We start from the raw sequence: 12,932 nt of genomic DNA, 5'->3' as shown, positions 1-12,932 counted from the left end.
TTTGTCACCTTGGGATTGGATTTAGGGATCTAGCATTGGACTCCTTGAGATAAGGATTGTGGCTCCAGTGGCATGACTGAGTAACTGCAGGGAGACCAAGCCCTCAAAGCAGAACAGCAATGAAGCAGCAGGGGACACAGAGGCAGAATGTAATGAGCTCAGTGGGGTGTGGCAGGTGCCATGTCTAGATGGCTCAGAAGCTAGAGCCCATTGCAGAGAGTCTGAGCTTGTCTTTCAGTTCTGTGAAGCTCGGGAGTCTCAGGATAACAAGGCACACTTCAGTCTTATTATTTGGGGCACATCTATTAAACACTGTCCCCCAAACCCAGCTGCTGAAGGAAAACTTTTAAGAGCTGTGCCCTAGGAGCTCTGTCAAGTCCACTAGCTTCTGCAGGCTGGGGGTTCCTGCCTTTGTCTAACTGCGGTGTGTACTCGGCCATGCATTTGCCATGGGCTGAACCCGAGTCTTTTCTACATTTTCTGTCCTGTGTCCTGCACTCCCAGAATCCTGTTCTCAGCCAGCATCATTAGCTGCTCTTAGGTTTTCATGCGCTCGCACCCACTTTGCCCATGTCCTCAATGACCTCATTAGTGATGGGTCCTGGGCTAGAATTTAATAACAGACAAAATATTTTCTTATTCCTCATCTCATTTGATTTGGTTCTTCTCAGGTGGATATGACCTGTCACTTGCAAGGGCAGGCCAAGGATCACTGCGGTTCTCTGTGAGGACAGAAGAAATAGATTTGTGTGGTTCCACCTCGGTCCTGCCCTGGGGCAAGGGCTTTAATTTTTACTTAATTTTTTTTTTTCAATTGCAACCTAGCATCTGATTAAATGTTTGTAGGAGTTTTGTTTACAGGAGAGTGTGCTGGCTGGACCCTCTCTGGTGTTCTCTGGTGTTGACTTCCTAAGATGCGGGTGTGGTAAGCTGTGTTCTGCAGAGGGACAGGCAAGGTTCAGCTGGCCCAGGCCATGTGATATACATGGTGTTTGTTTGTAGCTCCCTACTTGGTATGCCCAGTGTGTCACATGTCACCTGTCCTGAGGGAGTCAGCACAGAGGTTATTGTTATTAGTGGTATTATTATTTTCAGGTCTGAGATATACAGAAATATTAAAGATTTACATCCTGGGATTGAATAGAATAGTCTGGGATTTAAATGCAGAATTGGGACCCCACCCTGCTTGTGGAGCACATAGGATTTCCTGGTCTGGATTTTGCTGAACTCTCCTGAGGGCCTGTTCCAGACTGGCTTCCAGAGAGTTACAGCAGAGCCCAGGAACTTTATTCTGAAAGGCCAGAACCAGCCCACTCCCTGACTTTGTACCACATTCTCTGCAGTCTTCTTGGCTATCCTAGGCAGCGGCATTCTCCAGGGTGTTCAAGACCAAACCTTCTGATCTGTTCTCAGAGCTTTCTCCCAGCTTCTCCAGGATGCTGGATTTGGTGGATATTGACTGGAAGGGTCCCTTATCGTTTAGCTCCTGGCTAGAGTCAGATGAGAACTGATGATGAAGAAAAAGGTGGGAGAAAGGGGAGGCTGCTGTTTTTGCCCCTCTCTGGTACCCATAGTTGCATGGCTGCTTCCCTCCTGAAGCTCATTGCTGTTGCCAGGCTGCCTGTCCCTTCCACACCTCTCCAACATTCCCCAGACTCAGGGAACTGCATCTCCCTTGTTCTTTCAGGCGTAGGGCTGGGAGAGCTCTCTGTTCTTGTAAGTCTCAGCATGCATCAGCATCTCCTGCATTTTCTCAACTGTACCTGCACTTCTGGGAATTACTACTCATGTCTCTTCCCTCACAGACTTCGATGTGCTCTTTGCTTGTTTCTAGGACCTCGGATACACTCTGCCCCAATCTTGTTCCTGATCTAACATGTCATAAGAATATTAAAATTAGCCCGATTTTTTATTTGTCTTTAATTTCATGGGAAGATGTGGGGGATTCTGGGGGTGCGGGTATATGCATGGAGGAAGCCAGAAGGGAGCATCAGATGCCATATTGCTGAAGTTGCAGGTGACTGGGGGCCATCTTAAGTGAGCACTTGGAGTGCACACTCTTAACCACTGAGCCCTGTCTCCAGCCTGACCTCAGGTTTGTACAGGCTCTATAGATGCTGCTTCTCTCAGTGTGTGTGTGTGTGTGTGTGTGTGTGTGTGTGTGTTTTAAGCAACATAGAAGGAGGAGGAAGAGGAGAAGGAGGGGGAAGAGGAGGGGGAGGAGAAGGAGAAGAAAGAGAAGGAGAAAAAACAAAGGTAGGGATTGGTGGAAGTCAGCTTTCTGAAAGCATGGCAAAATACCAGAAATAAATAGTTTAAATCCAGAAGTTTGGATCCATCGTCACTTCGTTCCTTTTTCCGAGCTATGGGAAGACAGACCATCATGGCAGGAAACATGCTGTAGAGAAAATTGCTCATCTCACAATAGATGAAAAGGAGAGATTTGGGGGAATGTGGGAGGGAGGGGGAGAGGAAAGGAGAGCAGGGAATGGGCTAGGAACAGAGTGAGACAAGAGACAACACCTAGCTACCAAAGCCACATCGTGAATGACTCTTCATCCTGATCCCACTTTCCATCTCCACCACCTCCCAGCAGTCTGTCAGGTTATGAACCCATTAATCAATGGATTAATTTATTGATGAGGACATAGCCCTCACGATTCATTGCTGCCCTAAAAGCCCGGTGTTGGAATACCAGTGCACCAGGGGCAAGAATTTCAACACAGGAGGACATTTCAAAACCAAAATACAATAGGGCTGCAGGAGTTATAACAAAGGCCTGAGGCTAGGCCTGGGGGCTAAGTGACCCAAGTATGGCACTTACTAGTTATGTCATATTGTCTGCCTTCCAGACTAATACAAATGAGAATAGATTTTTTTTTCCTGTCTCCCTCGAGTGCCTCCTGGGAAAATGGAATTCAAAAAGTCTAAAGGAAGTACTCTGTAAATGCTGAAATGCTTCCCAAACAGCAGGTGTTGGTATTGTTTCCATCACACAAAGCATCCAGGTTAAGCCTTCAAAAGGCCACACACTGCATTTTCCAATGTATTCAGATGTCCCCTCTGCCTCTAGGCCTCCTGGATTCAGAGACCTGGCATTTGTGGAATCCAAGATCAATGTCCAAGAAGGGTTGGCAAAGTATGGGCCACATGGCATCACTAAAAATACTCCTGATCTCAGAGGGAGCATTTTAGGACCCAAAGGGGGCAGACGTGGTTAAAAAGGGGAAAGTGATCTCCATCAGCTGGGGTTAGGAGAGGTCAGGAAGGTGAATGTTCCGAGGTGCCTGCCAGAGTTTCCTTCCCCCCTCCCCCTTTCTGTGTGTGTGTCTTCTCCCCCAGCCACCCCCCCCCAGCCCGGTGTGGTGTGGTGTGGTGTGGTGTGTGTGTGTGTGTGTGTGTGTGTGTGTGTGTGTGTGTGTTCCAGTGGCAGGTGTGGATGGGAAGGCCTGATCTGACCTTTTGTGCTTCTCTGTTGGAGTAAAGGCTATGCCTTCAAGCCCTTCCTCATGGCAGGATGCTTCGGAATTTCCCCAGCCTGCCAGTTGGACAATAGACACCCAGAGCCTGAAGGAATTAGGGAGGGGTAAGCTGAAGAACCTGGTGTGGAGCGGTGGAGAGACAGATCAACAAGCCTATCATCTCCAGGCATGAGGGGTGGGCGGTTTCCTACCCCAAAACATACAGTTTTACAAACTCTGTATAACTACAGCTCTGAGCCTTTGCTACTTAAAATTCAATACCCAAGTCAGCACCTCCCATATTAACCAGGAACTTGCTAGAAACAGATTCTGAGCTCCTGCTCCAGACCTCCAGGGCTCTAAACTAAAGCCTGCACACAGACCACAGATGTTTCCACTTTAGACACACATGTGAACTCATACTCTTGAACAACTGTGAAGTCCCTTAGATGATCACCAATGAGTGAGATCCAGTTGTAAAAGTGAGGTCTAATTAAAAAATGAAATAGGACAGTCAAGGACGTTGGCACATGCCTGTAGCCCCAGCATTTAGCAGAGTGTATGGTAGAAGGATTACTGAGAGTTTGGGGCCAGCCTGGGCCAATAGTGAGTTCCAAGCCAACTTGGGCTACACAATGAAATAAAAAGAATATATATATATATATATATATATATATATATATATATATATATATGAAAATGCCTTCATTTGCATTTAGAAGATTACAAAGTTGAAACCATTGTAGCCTTTCTCTTCTTGTCATAGGTGAAGGAGTTCTATTTACATGAGAACCAGCAGACTGCTTTTCCTACAAAGTCCCCTGCTACCTGAACCCTGCCTTCTTTGATGTCTGAGTCCCTCTTGCCTCAAACAAGCTAGGTTGAGAAGGGAAGCTGCACTAATGAAGGTCCATGTTATAGGACTGGGGAATACTGGTTGGTTTCCCAAGCCAAGGCATTTCCAGCCCCAAAGGGCCAGCCCAAGTAGGGTTGCCTAGTGAGATGCTGATAGCGCACAAAAGGATCCTGTCATGACCTGGGTGTGCAGGATCCAGCTCCATCCTCTGAGAGGGGAGGGTAGAGCTTTCTCCTCTGTAGGTGGAATTATGCAGGCAGCTTAGTGTTTGTTGTATGAAGAACATCCTGGCAGGATGGGAAGAAGTGCCAGGAGCTGAGAAGAGATAAGCCTGCTTCCAGCTGGGATCTGGGCACAACCCTGCAGCAGGCAGCAGGTTTTCAGGATTCCAGAGGGAGTGCTTGGCGGCCAAGGCAATGTCTTTTCAGAGCCTCCGTTTGCGCCATTATAAATAACTATGATTTGCATTGCCTTTGCGCACAAGCCTGGGGAGATCTAAGCATCCCAGGCGGTCCAATGCTCCTGGCCCAGCCTTTCCCTAGTCATCTATGGAGAATATTCCTGGCTTCTGTTCTACAGAAGGGTAAACTGAGGCTTTAAGAAATCCTGCCAATTATACCTGAGATGGGGTAGGACCAGCAAACTGTGAACTCACTTGGAGAGTCTTAGTATGTAGTCTCAGAGCTCATCAGGATGCTGGCCTGACTCTGGCCTGCGTTCCCCCTCTCCTCTTCTTGTGTCTTGTCCTCTGCTCACACCATCCTCCTGGTTTACCTGCTCTGGATGCTCTGGCTGCTGCATGCACACATCCCCTTTTTCTGTTCCCCAACTTCTATGCTCCAGACAGGAATCTTTATTTCCCTCTGGTGACCCAGTTACCTCCCTTGATGGGACTCAATAATATGCTCCCTTGCTACTTGCTTGCCTTGAAAGCTTTGAAGGCAAGGGAGTGGCCCAGCCGCTTGGAACCCAGCAGAGTGTTGTCCTTGAGAAATGCTTGTATAATGATGAATTAACCAGAAGACTAAAACATTCAAGTTAGTGGCTAAAGCAGAGTCTGTGTTTATAGACAGCTTGGAAGGAGAAAGGCTTCTGTTGTTCAACAATACTGGCCTCGAGGAGGTGGTGGACCAGGTCTGAAAGATTTGGAGTAGAAGCCCTAGCTGTCTCTGGAAACTGCTGTGATTAGAGTGGTCTTAAGAGGCATGGCCTCAAGAAACTTGAGTTTCCCAAGTTAAAAATGTTAGGCTCCCCCTCCCCTCCTTCTACCTGTAAATAGAAGTATCCCAACTTACCATGCAGTTGTTAAGAGGTAGGCACTTGTAAAGCATGTCTTGGAGGATTGGCACCTATAATACCTTTGATATAAGGTAGTACAAGGGACCATCATTTCTTCTCCTTGGAGCCAACCAGTGCCTAAGTACAAAAAGAGGTGAAATCCCAGATTTGGACCCTGAACTATCTTCTCAGTGAATGAATGCTGTACATTTCAGGAAATTGTTATCTAGAATGTTACAAGATGCATGTTTTTTGGTTTGTTTGTTTTGTTTTGTTTTTAAATGGTGTCATACCTGGCCCCAGGCTAAGCAATTCCTTCTTTCCAATTATGTAAGTATTCAGCAGTAATTCACCAGTCAATTGAGTCTAGTCCCTGGGCCATGGACTCTGTTCTGGTGACCTTCCTTTGGAAAGCCACAGGTGTAGAGGTGGTGAAAGGAGGCAGGGTTCCTCTCAGCATGGAGTTCTCTGACTCACTCTCGGATCATGGACCATTCACTCCCCCTGTGGGCACCAGGGGAGACTGGACCAAGGTCCTTGTTGCTCAGTCTGCTGTGGAGGAGGGAACTCCACAGTCTCCTCCCTCCAGGTACATCTTCTTTTACTCATCTCCATGCCTGCCTCTTCTGGAGAATGGGGTGGGAGTTGTTTGAGACAGTGTGGTGATTTCTGTCTTTATCTTGCCTCCACATCCTTTCCTAGATGAAAACCTGCCCTGCAAAATACATAAGGTGTGTGTCATAATTCCCATCTTACAGATGTAAAACTGAGGCCCAGAGAGGTCAAGAAGCCCAGGATCCCCTTGTTCTGAAGGGGACAAAGTACTTTTACTTTCTCTGTTTTGATTTTCTTGACCAGTGACTTTTAGGACTAGTGGTGGCCACGGCTGAGTTGGCTCCTTTGCCAAAGCAAGGACCTTTACTCCTCCTGATCTGGTTTCCCTGTCCATTTGACTTGTTCCTCTTGCTTGCCCCACGCCTCACTGCCATCCTAGGCGCAAGCCTTCTTCAGGTAGCATCTTATAAGGAAGCCTTCCTTCGAGGACCTGGGGCACTAAAAGTGACTGTTCTCCTGGGACTCTGATGCAGAGTCCTGCTAGTACAGACAGGGCCAGGAGCAACGGTAGCCAAGTGTGACAGGGAGACTTCTGAGCTGCATGGTTGACCTGCTCTGAGGGGTTGAAGACAAGTAATTGGGCAGAAATGCACCTGGAAGATCAAAAGATAAAAGCTTTCTAAGAGGGGGAGGGGCAGGGAAAGGCATATGAGTCAAGGAGTTGGAGGAATTCAGGCTACACTGTTGAGACCTTTTTAGTTTCTCAGGTCTATGCCTTTCTTCCAATGTTCACTGCTCCCACCCTCGGTTGTCTCAAAAGGCTCCTGCTCCTGCTCCAGACTGGTCTCCCTGCTCCGTACACCCCTGCCTGCATTCCGCCTTCCTGTTAAGCCCTCTCCCTCTTGCTCTAGTTTGAGCAGGCAGCGCTGCATGGCAGCCGAAGCTGCTCATTCTTCCTGCTCCTGTATTTTTCCACTGTTAGTCCCCTCTCATGCACTGTCCCTGTGTGACATTCCCAGTCCAGGGAGTGCAAACACAACTTGAGACTTTTGGTTGGATCCAAATGTACCTGTGGACTAACCCCTCAGCCCTGAGAATGTATGTGGCAGCCTCCTCTGCTTTCCTGTTTCTCCGGTATTTGTGGCCATTTTCCTGATACCTAAGCTACTTCTCTACCTGTTTTACCTCCTGGACAGATGGAAATCTTGCTGTTAGGAACGGGCTCACATTCAAATTTGTGTCCTTCAGTATCTTGGTTGTCACTTAGTTTTTCCATGAATTAGTAATGATGTAAAGGAAGGGAGGTTCCAGTATTCTAGAACCTAAGCTTCAGTTAGCTCAACAATAAAACCCCGAGTAAACTGAGATATATTTTAATGGACATGCAGATAAACACCTTCAAAGAATGGGGGTGTGGGGAACACTGGCAAAGGAGTTGTATGTAAATCAGGGAACCAAGAAATTAGGTATGAGGCGGCATTGCTTGTCTAATGCTTGGTAACAGAAGTCAACAGAAGCTGGAAGAAACTTCAAAGGGTGGGTCCAGAATGAATCATAAAGTTTTCATTTAACCCTTATACAGCAACATGCATCTTCCTAGGCAGAAGTCAAGGAGGAAGAAACATCCAGCACATCAGTGGGCTTCTGCAGCTACTACAGTCCTCCGTATGAGCCAGACCAAATTGGAAAGTTCACAGCCTGTTTGGGAAAAGACAGCACCATGTCAAAAGTCCTGCCTGAGCACAAAAGCCTGTGTTTCTTCACTATATATCTAACTTCCTGTGGATGCACAGGAAGTCCCAACAGGTGTGGTGGGAGCAAAGACAAATGGAGAATAGATTTTAGAACCAAAGTTAGGTAACACTAAATCACACAAGTCTGAAGAAGTGGTCTGGGAGGAGTCATGTGTCAGTAGAAATAGAGAATTGGGTAAGGAGGCAAGCAAGCCTAGTTTCATCAGGGCCCGGGCACATGCAGTATGAACTTAGCCTTTCTGGGGCCACTTGACTGATGGAATGGCCAGAATGCCCATTTTGTCCTCTCTGTGCCTGTTTCTCTCTCCTTCCCTTCTTTCCCTCATCCCTCCTATTCTCTCAAAGGCCTAATAAAATTGTGGGATAGAATATCCCACTGAAAATGGACCTTCCCCACCCAAACTCTCACTATGCAGGTGACTTCAGGAGGAGGACAGGATGAGAAGGGATCCCCACCTTGGGCTCTTGTCATTCCGTGGTTTGGGGTTAAGGAATGTAAAGGCCAAAAAGAACAAGAAGTCCTTTTCTCTTTAGCAGACTTGCTTATTCATGGGCCTCATCTGCATATGTAAATAAGAGCAGTGGACAGTGTAGGATGGCAGCTGTGGCCCTGCAGCTGTTGCTCAGTGAAGCCCTGGGGAGTCCCCCAGAGCACTGGGCCACACAACCCTCACTGTTGGGGGGCTCATTGCATGAGAAGAGGGAGCTTTAAAGAAAGGGAATGAGAGATTGCATCAGAGATGGGTCCTGGGTGTCGTTTATATGAAAACCCTACTTCCCACACAGAGAAACACAAGACCAGAGAGTTGATCCAGTTAAAATCATTTGATATCTGGACTGGTTAGAAACTGCCTCTCCTGATTTGAGAATGGGGAGTCTGTTTTTGTTGTTGTTGTTTGTTTGTTTACTTTTTGGAAGACTGGAGTGGAAGAGATGGACAGTAACATACAGCTAGAGGCAAGCCATTAAAAAACAAAACAAAACAAAACAAAAACCCCAGTGTGTCCCAGGAAACAAGTTGGCATCTCTGAAGTCTCTATTCCCTGCAGGTCAGCTTCTGTGCTTCATTCTCCATCCATACTACAATCCTCTGGGCTCACAGAGAGGTCTGGGACATATGATTCCATACGAAAGGCGTTCACATACCCCCATGAACTCAGCAAGTTGATTTTGCTGTTTGTTTCAATTTTAGTGGAATTCTTTAAAGTATTTTCAGTGGCTTATTTTAGTTTTATTTGTTTATTGTGGGCAGAGATTTATAGGCACTAATTCTTTCTGAAGATTTCAATTTGTGAAAAGATGAGCATTAAAAAAATTCTTTACATTTTTTTAAAAGGATGATACATGTTCTGTGTTCTGTCTTAACTGTTTAAGGTGGACAAGCCTAGAAGCATCTATGTTCTGAAGGAAAACCTGGAACATTGACCACAGAACAGTTGATGTTCCCTTTTCTTAGTGAACTTAATTTCTGCCATCAGAAAGACAACCGTGGGCTGGGGAGTTGACTTAGTAGGAAAAAGCACTTGTCATGCAAACCTAGCAACCACATAAGGGTTAAAGAAGAAAACTGATGCCCTGGTCCTCTACACTGACACTGTGGTATGTGTGCCCCTTCTCTCCATAGGCCATGCTTGTGCACAGACAATATTAATAACTAATTAGCTAAAGAAGAGTTAAGAAAGAAGGACCAGATAGGGGAGCACACTTTGCAGAGTCTAGCAGGATGCTGGCATGTAGTAGCTACATAAACCACACACACAGGATCCTATCATGACAGCACAGGACTAGGAGGAACCTTACTTCAGTCTCAGACATGATCTTGCGATTCTCAAGATGCTCAAGTGTGCTGTCCTGGACCTTCCATTGAATGGTCATAGTCCTTCAATTTCACTATTCTTCTAATCTTTTCACACACACAAAACACTTGCCATGTATAAAACCTATGATTTACAAGATCATTGACCGAGATCAAGATCATTCACCCTTTACCTGTCTGTAGAATGGTTCCTGTCACATGGATGAGTTTTACTAGATTTCTAGATGTTTTGTCTCTTGAGTGACTTCTCTTCCTGACCTTCCTTTGGTGACTAGTAAGCACTTTCACTGAGACAAAGAAAGCACCAACAACTCTGCCTCTCAGTGACTTGGAATTAAAAAGGGAGTGAATATATTTCATGGTCAACAAAATGTCCACCTGACAATGGTGCATCTTAGGGGATTGGCCTTTCCAGTGGTGGGTGGTAAATGGAAGATGGGTCTCAGAACCTCACAGATTAATAGATATAATCCGTAAGGAAAAACTTTATGTTTCTATTTTGCAGTATGTATGTATGTACAGTGGATAAGACATGTGACAGCAGACACTGTGACAAGGACTTGATATAGTCACAGAACATATCAAACACCCAGGTTTCTTGAGGTACAATATCAATGCTTATCACTTTAGCCTTCCCAAAGCTAGAAAGAATACCTAATACTCTTCCTCTGGTTTTTAAGATTCTCTTATGTGATTGTTCAGTATATTAGAATTCTGCTCACAACACTGCCTTTAACAAATAGGACTGAGTACAGAATTTAAAATCTAGAGGATATAAAACGTGAGCCTCATATTTGTTGATTGGAATTTCCAATTCAAAAATAGAACCCAACCGGATATAATAAGGGTAATTGTGGAGGAAGGTTTTGCTGAAAATCAACGAAGAGAAGACTCTTTGGCATGTAGAACTCTCAAAATGTAAGCGCTATTACTGTGGAAGTGAGTGTTTGTTTTCCATTAGAGGTGAGCAAGCAGGGGCTTATGAGGCTGATGCTCTGCCTGGTAACCTTCATGGTCTCATGCATCTTCAGCAAACCCATGTGGAATGAATTTGATCCGAGTGTTTAAATAATCACCTCTTACAGCCACCTGTGCATGTGTGCTGCCAACCGGTTGCTATCTCTCTCCAAACTCGCCATCTACTATGCAAAGTAGTACTTCCTTTTATTGACTCTAAAATTAATTCTGGCAAACTTGGGCTAAAGGAGGCTGTTGTTCTGAGATTTGCTGATTAAGTGCATAGTTCCATACTACCATGCATTGTCAAATCCCCACTCACAGGCTCTTTGTTGGTTGGAGAAATATGTTTCTTGTATACCAACAAGGTTCCATCATAGGCATGACCTAAAAAGTTCTCTTCTGTTTCTGTCCTATGTCCCTGGTCCACTAAACGTTCCTTAAGATCCTTGAATAGGACTGCCAAGCTTTTCTTTTCTGAGCCCACACACTGCTGTATTGTGCTAAGGGTGGCTCACAAGTTTTCTACATTTCTCACTGAACCTGGATCTGGGTATTGTGATTAACTAGCCAGCCAGCCAGCCAGCCAGCCCTGAGAATCCACTTGTCTACACCCTCTCCTCCAAAGGCTGGATCATAGATGCATACCACCAAAACTGGCTAGTCCATGGGTCCTGATTCTGCACCCTTTATACTTGCCTGCCAAATACTTTGCTCATGGAGCCCTCTCCCTATCATGAACACAATTTCTGAAGGTAAACCAACAGACAACTGTCTTAACTAAAACCAAGCCAAACAAACAAGCAACACCCTTCTCAACAAGAAACACCCAATGCTGTGGCATTGAATTTATTTACTTGATCTGGGACACAGAGTTTGAGCTCAGTTGACTTAAAATTCAAGTCTTATCAATTTTTAACTTGTGGTAGCAAACAATTTGCTGAACTGTTCTCAGTTTCCTAATTGAAAGGAGAGAGAGAGAGAGAGAGAGAGAGAGAGAGAGAGAGAGAGAGAGAGAGAGAGAGGCCATTCTACTAGTGCAGCTAGACCTAGTCCTAACCATAATTCAACAGAATATCTGTATAGTATGGCCCCTGAAGAAGGACACGGGTTGATCTGTGGCTTGTACAGGTGTGCACACATGTTCACATGTACCTTCACCCAGATATGTGCCTACATGAACACCTACACACACACACACAGCCACACATAGCCACAGGCATGCATGCACAGGGAAGTCAAGGCTTTAGAGCATAAGAGAGAGAAAAAGAACAATCCATACAAGTATATTGAGTGGGTACCTAATGAGCGGCTGTGTTCAGTGTGTTCATGGAAGGGAAATGCAATGCATTTAAACACATTGAACACATCTTGAGTTTTGGTTCACTGGAATCCATGGTGTTAGAAATAGAGTTGTAGTATGTTTTGTCCAAGAGAGTTCTGTAGTTGCCCAAACCGGACTCAGTTGTTAACCCCCCTTTCCTGTTTATTCTGGGACTTCTATGTCCCTGGGGTTTAAAGTCATATGATTCCAATGTGAGTTCCATCTCTGACTTACTTGCTCTACAATCTTGGCCCATTAACATTTTTCAGGTTTTTGTTGGTTTGTTTGTTTCTCTCTCAGTTGTGGCATTGAGATCACTGAAATACTTGATCTGGGACACAGAGTTTGAGCCCAGTTGACTTGCAATCCAAGTCTTATCAATTTCTAGATTGTGGTAACAGTCTGCTACTATGAAGAAAGAAAAATAACCCTACCATTACAGATAGTCCTAGTTGTAATTCAACAGCATAACTAACTATAGCAATTAATGTAGTCCTGGTCACTCATGGGATCTTTATCTCCTTGCTATGGAATCATCCATGTGTGTAGCAACCTTAGAGATGTGTAGTTACTGGAAGTGTCCATCCACTGTGCAAGAGAAAGACTAGGTTGGAGGCCAGTTGAGATTCAAGTTCCCTAAGCTTTGGAAAGCTGTTGTTCCTTGTATGTGGGTTCCCTGTGTTAAATGGGGATGGACAGAAGGTGTCTCCCTGATTACTTCATGGGATGGTTTGGGTGTTGTTGATGGAGAAGCAGTGTAATCTGAAAGTGAGGCACTATGATAAGTATTTGAAAATTGAATATTTTTATGTCTTTATGCTTTTTCTGTTTCATTCATTTAAATGTAAAGTAAGATTCAAACTATGATCTTATTTATCTCCCCATTTGTGATTTCTGGAGGTCTTTGATATTATCTGCCACACAGGAAGGT

Source organism: Phodopus roborovskii, unplaced genomic scaffold (assembly GCF_943737965.1).
Source record: "Phodopus roborovskii unplaced genomic scaffold, PHOROB, whole genome shotgun sequence".
Taxonomy (NCBI): Eukaryota; Metazoa; Chordata; class Mammalia; order Rodentia; family Cricetidae; genus Phodopus; species Phodopus roborovskii.
This window is presented reverse-complemented; position numbering follows the sequence as displayed.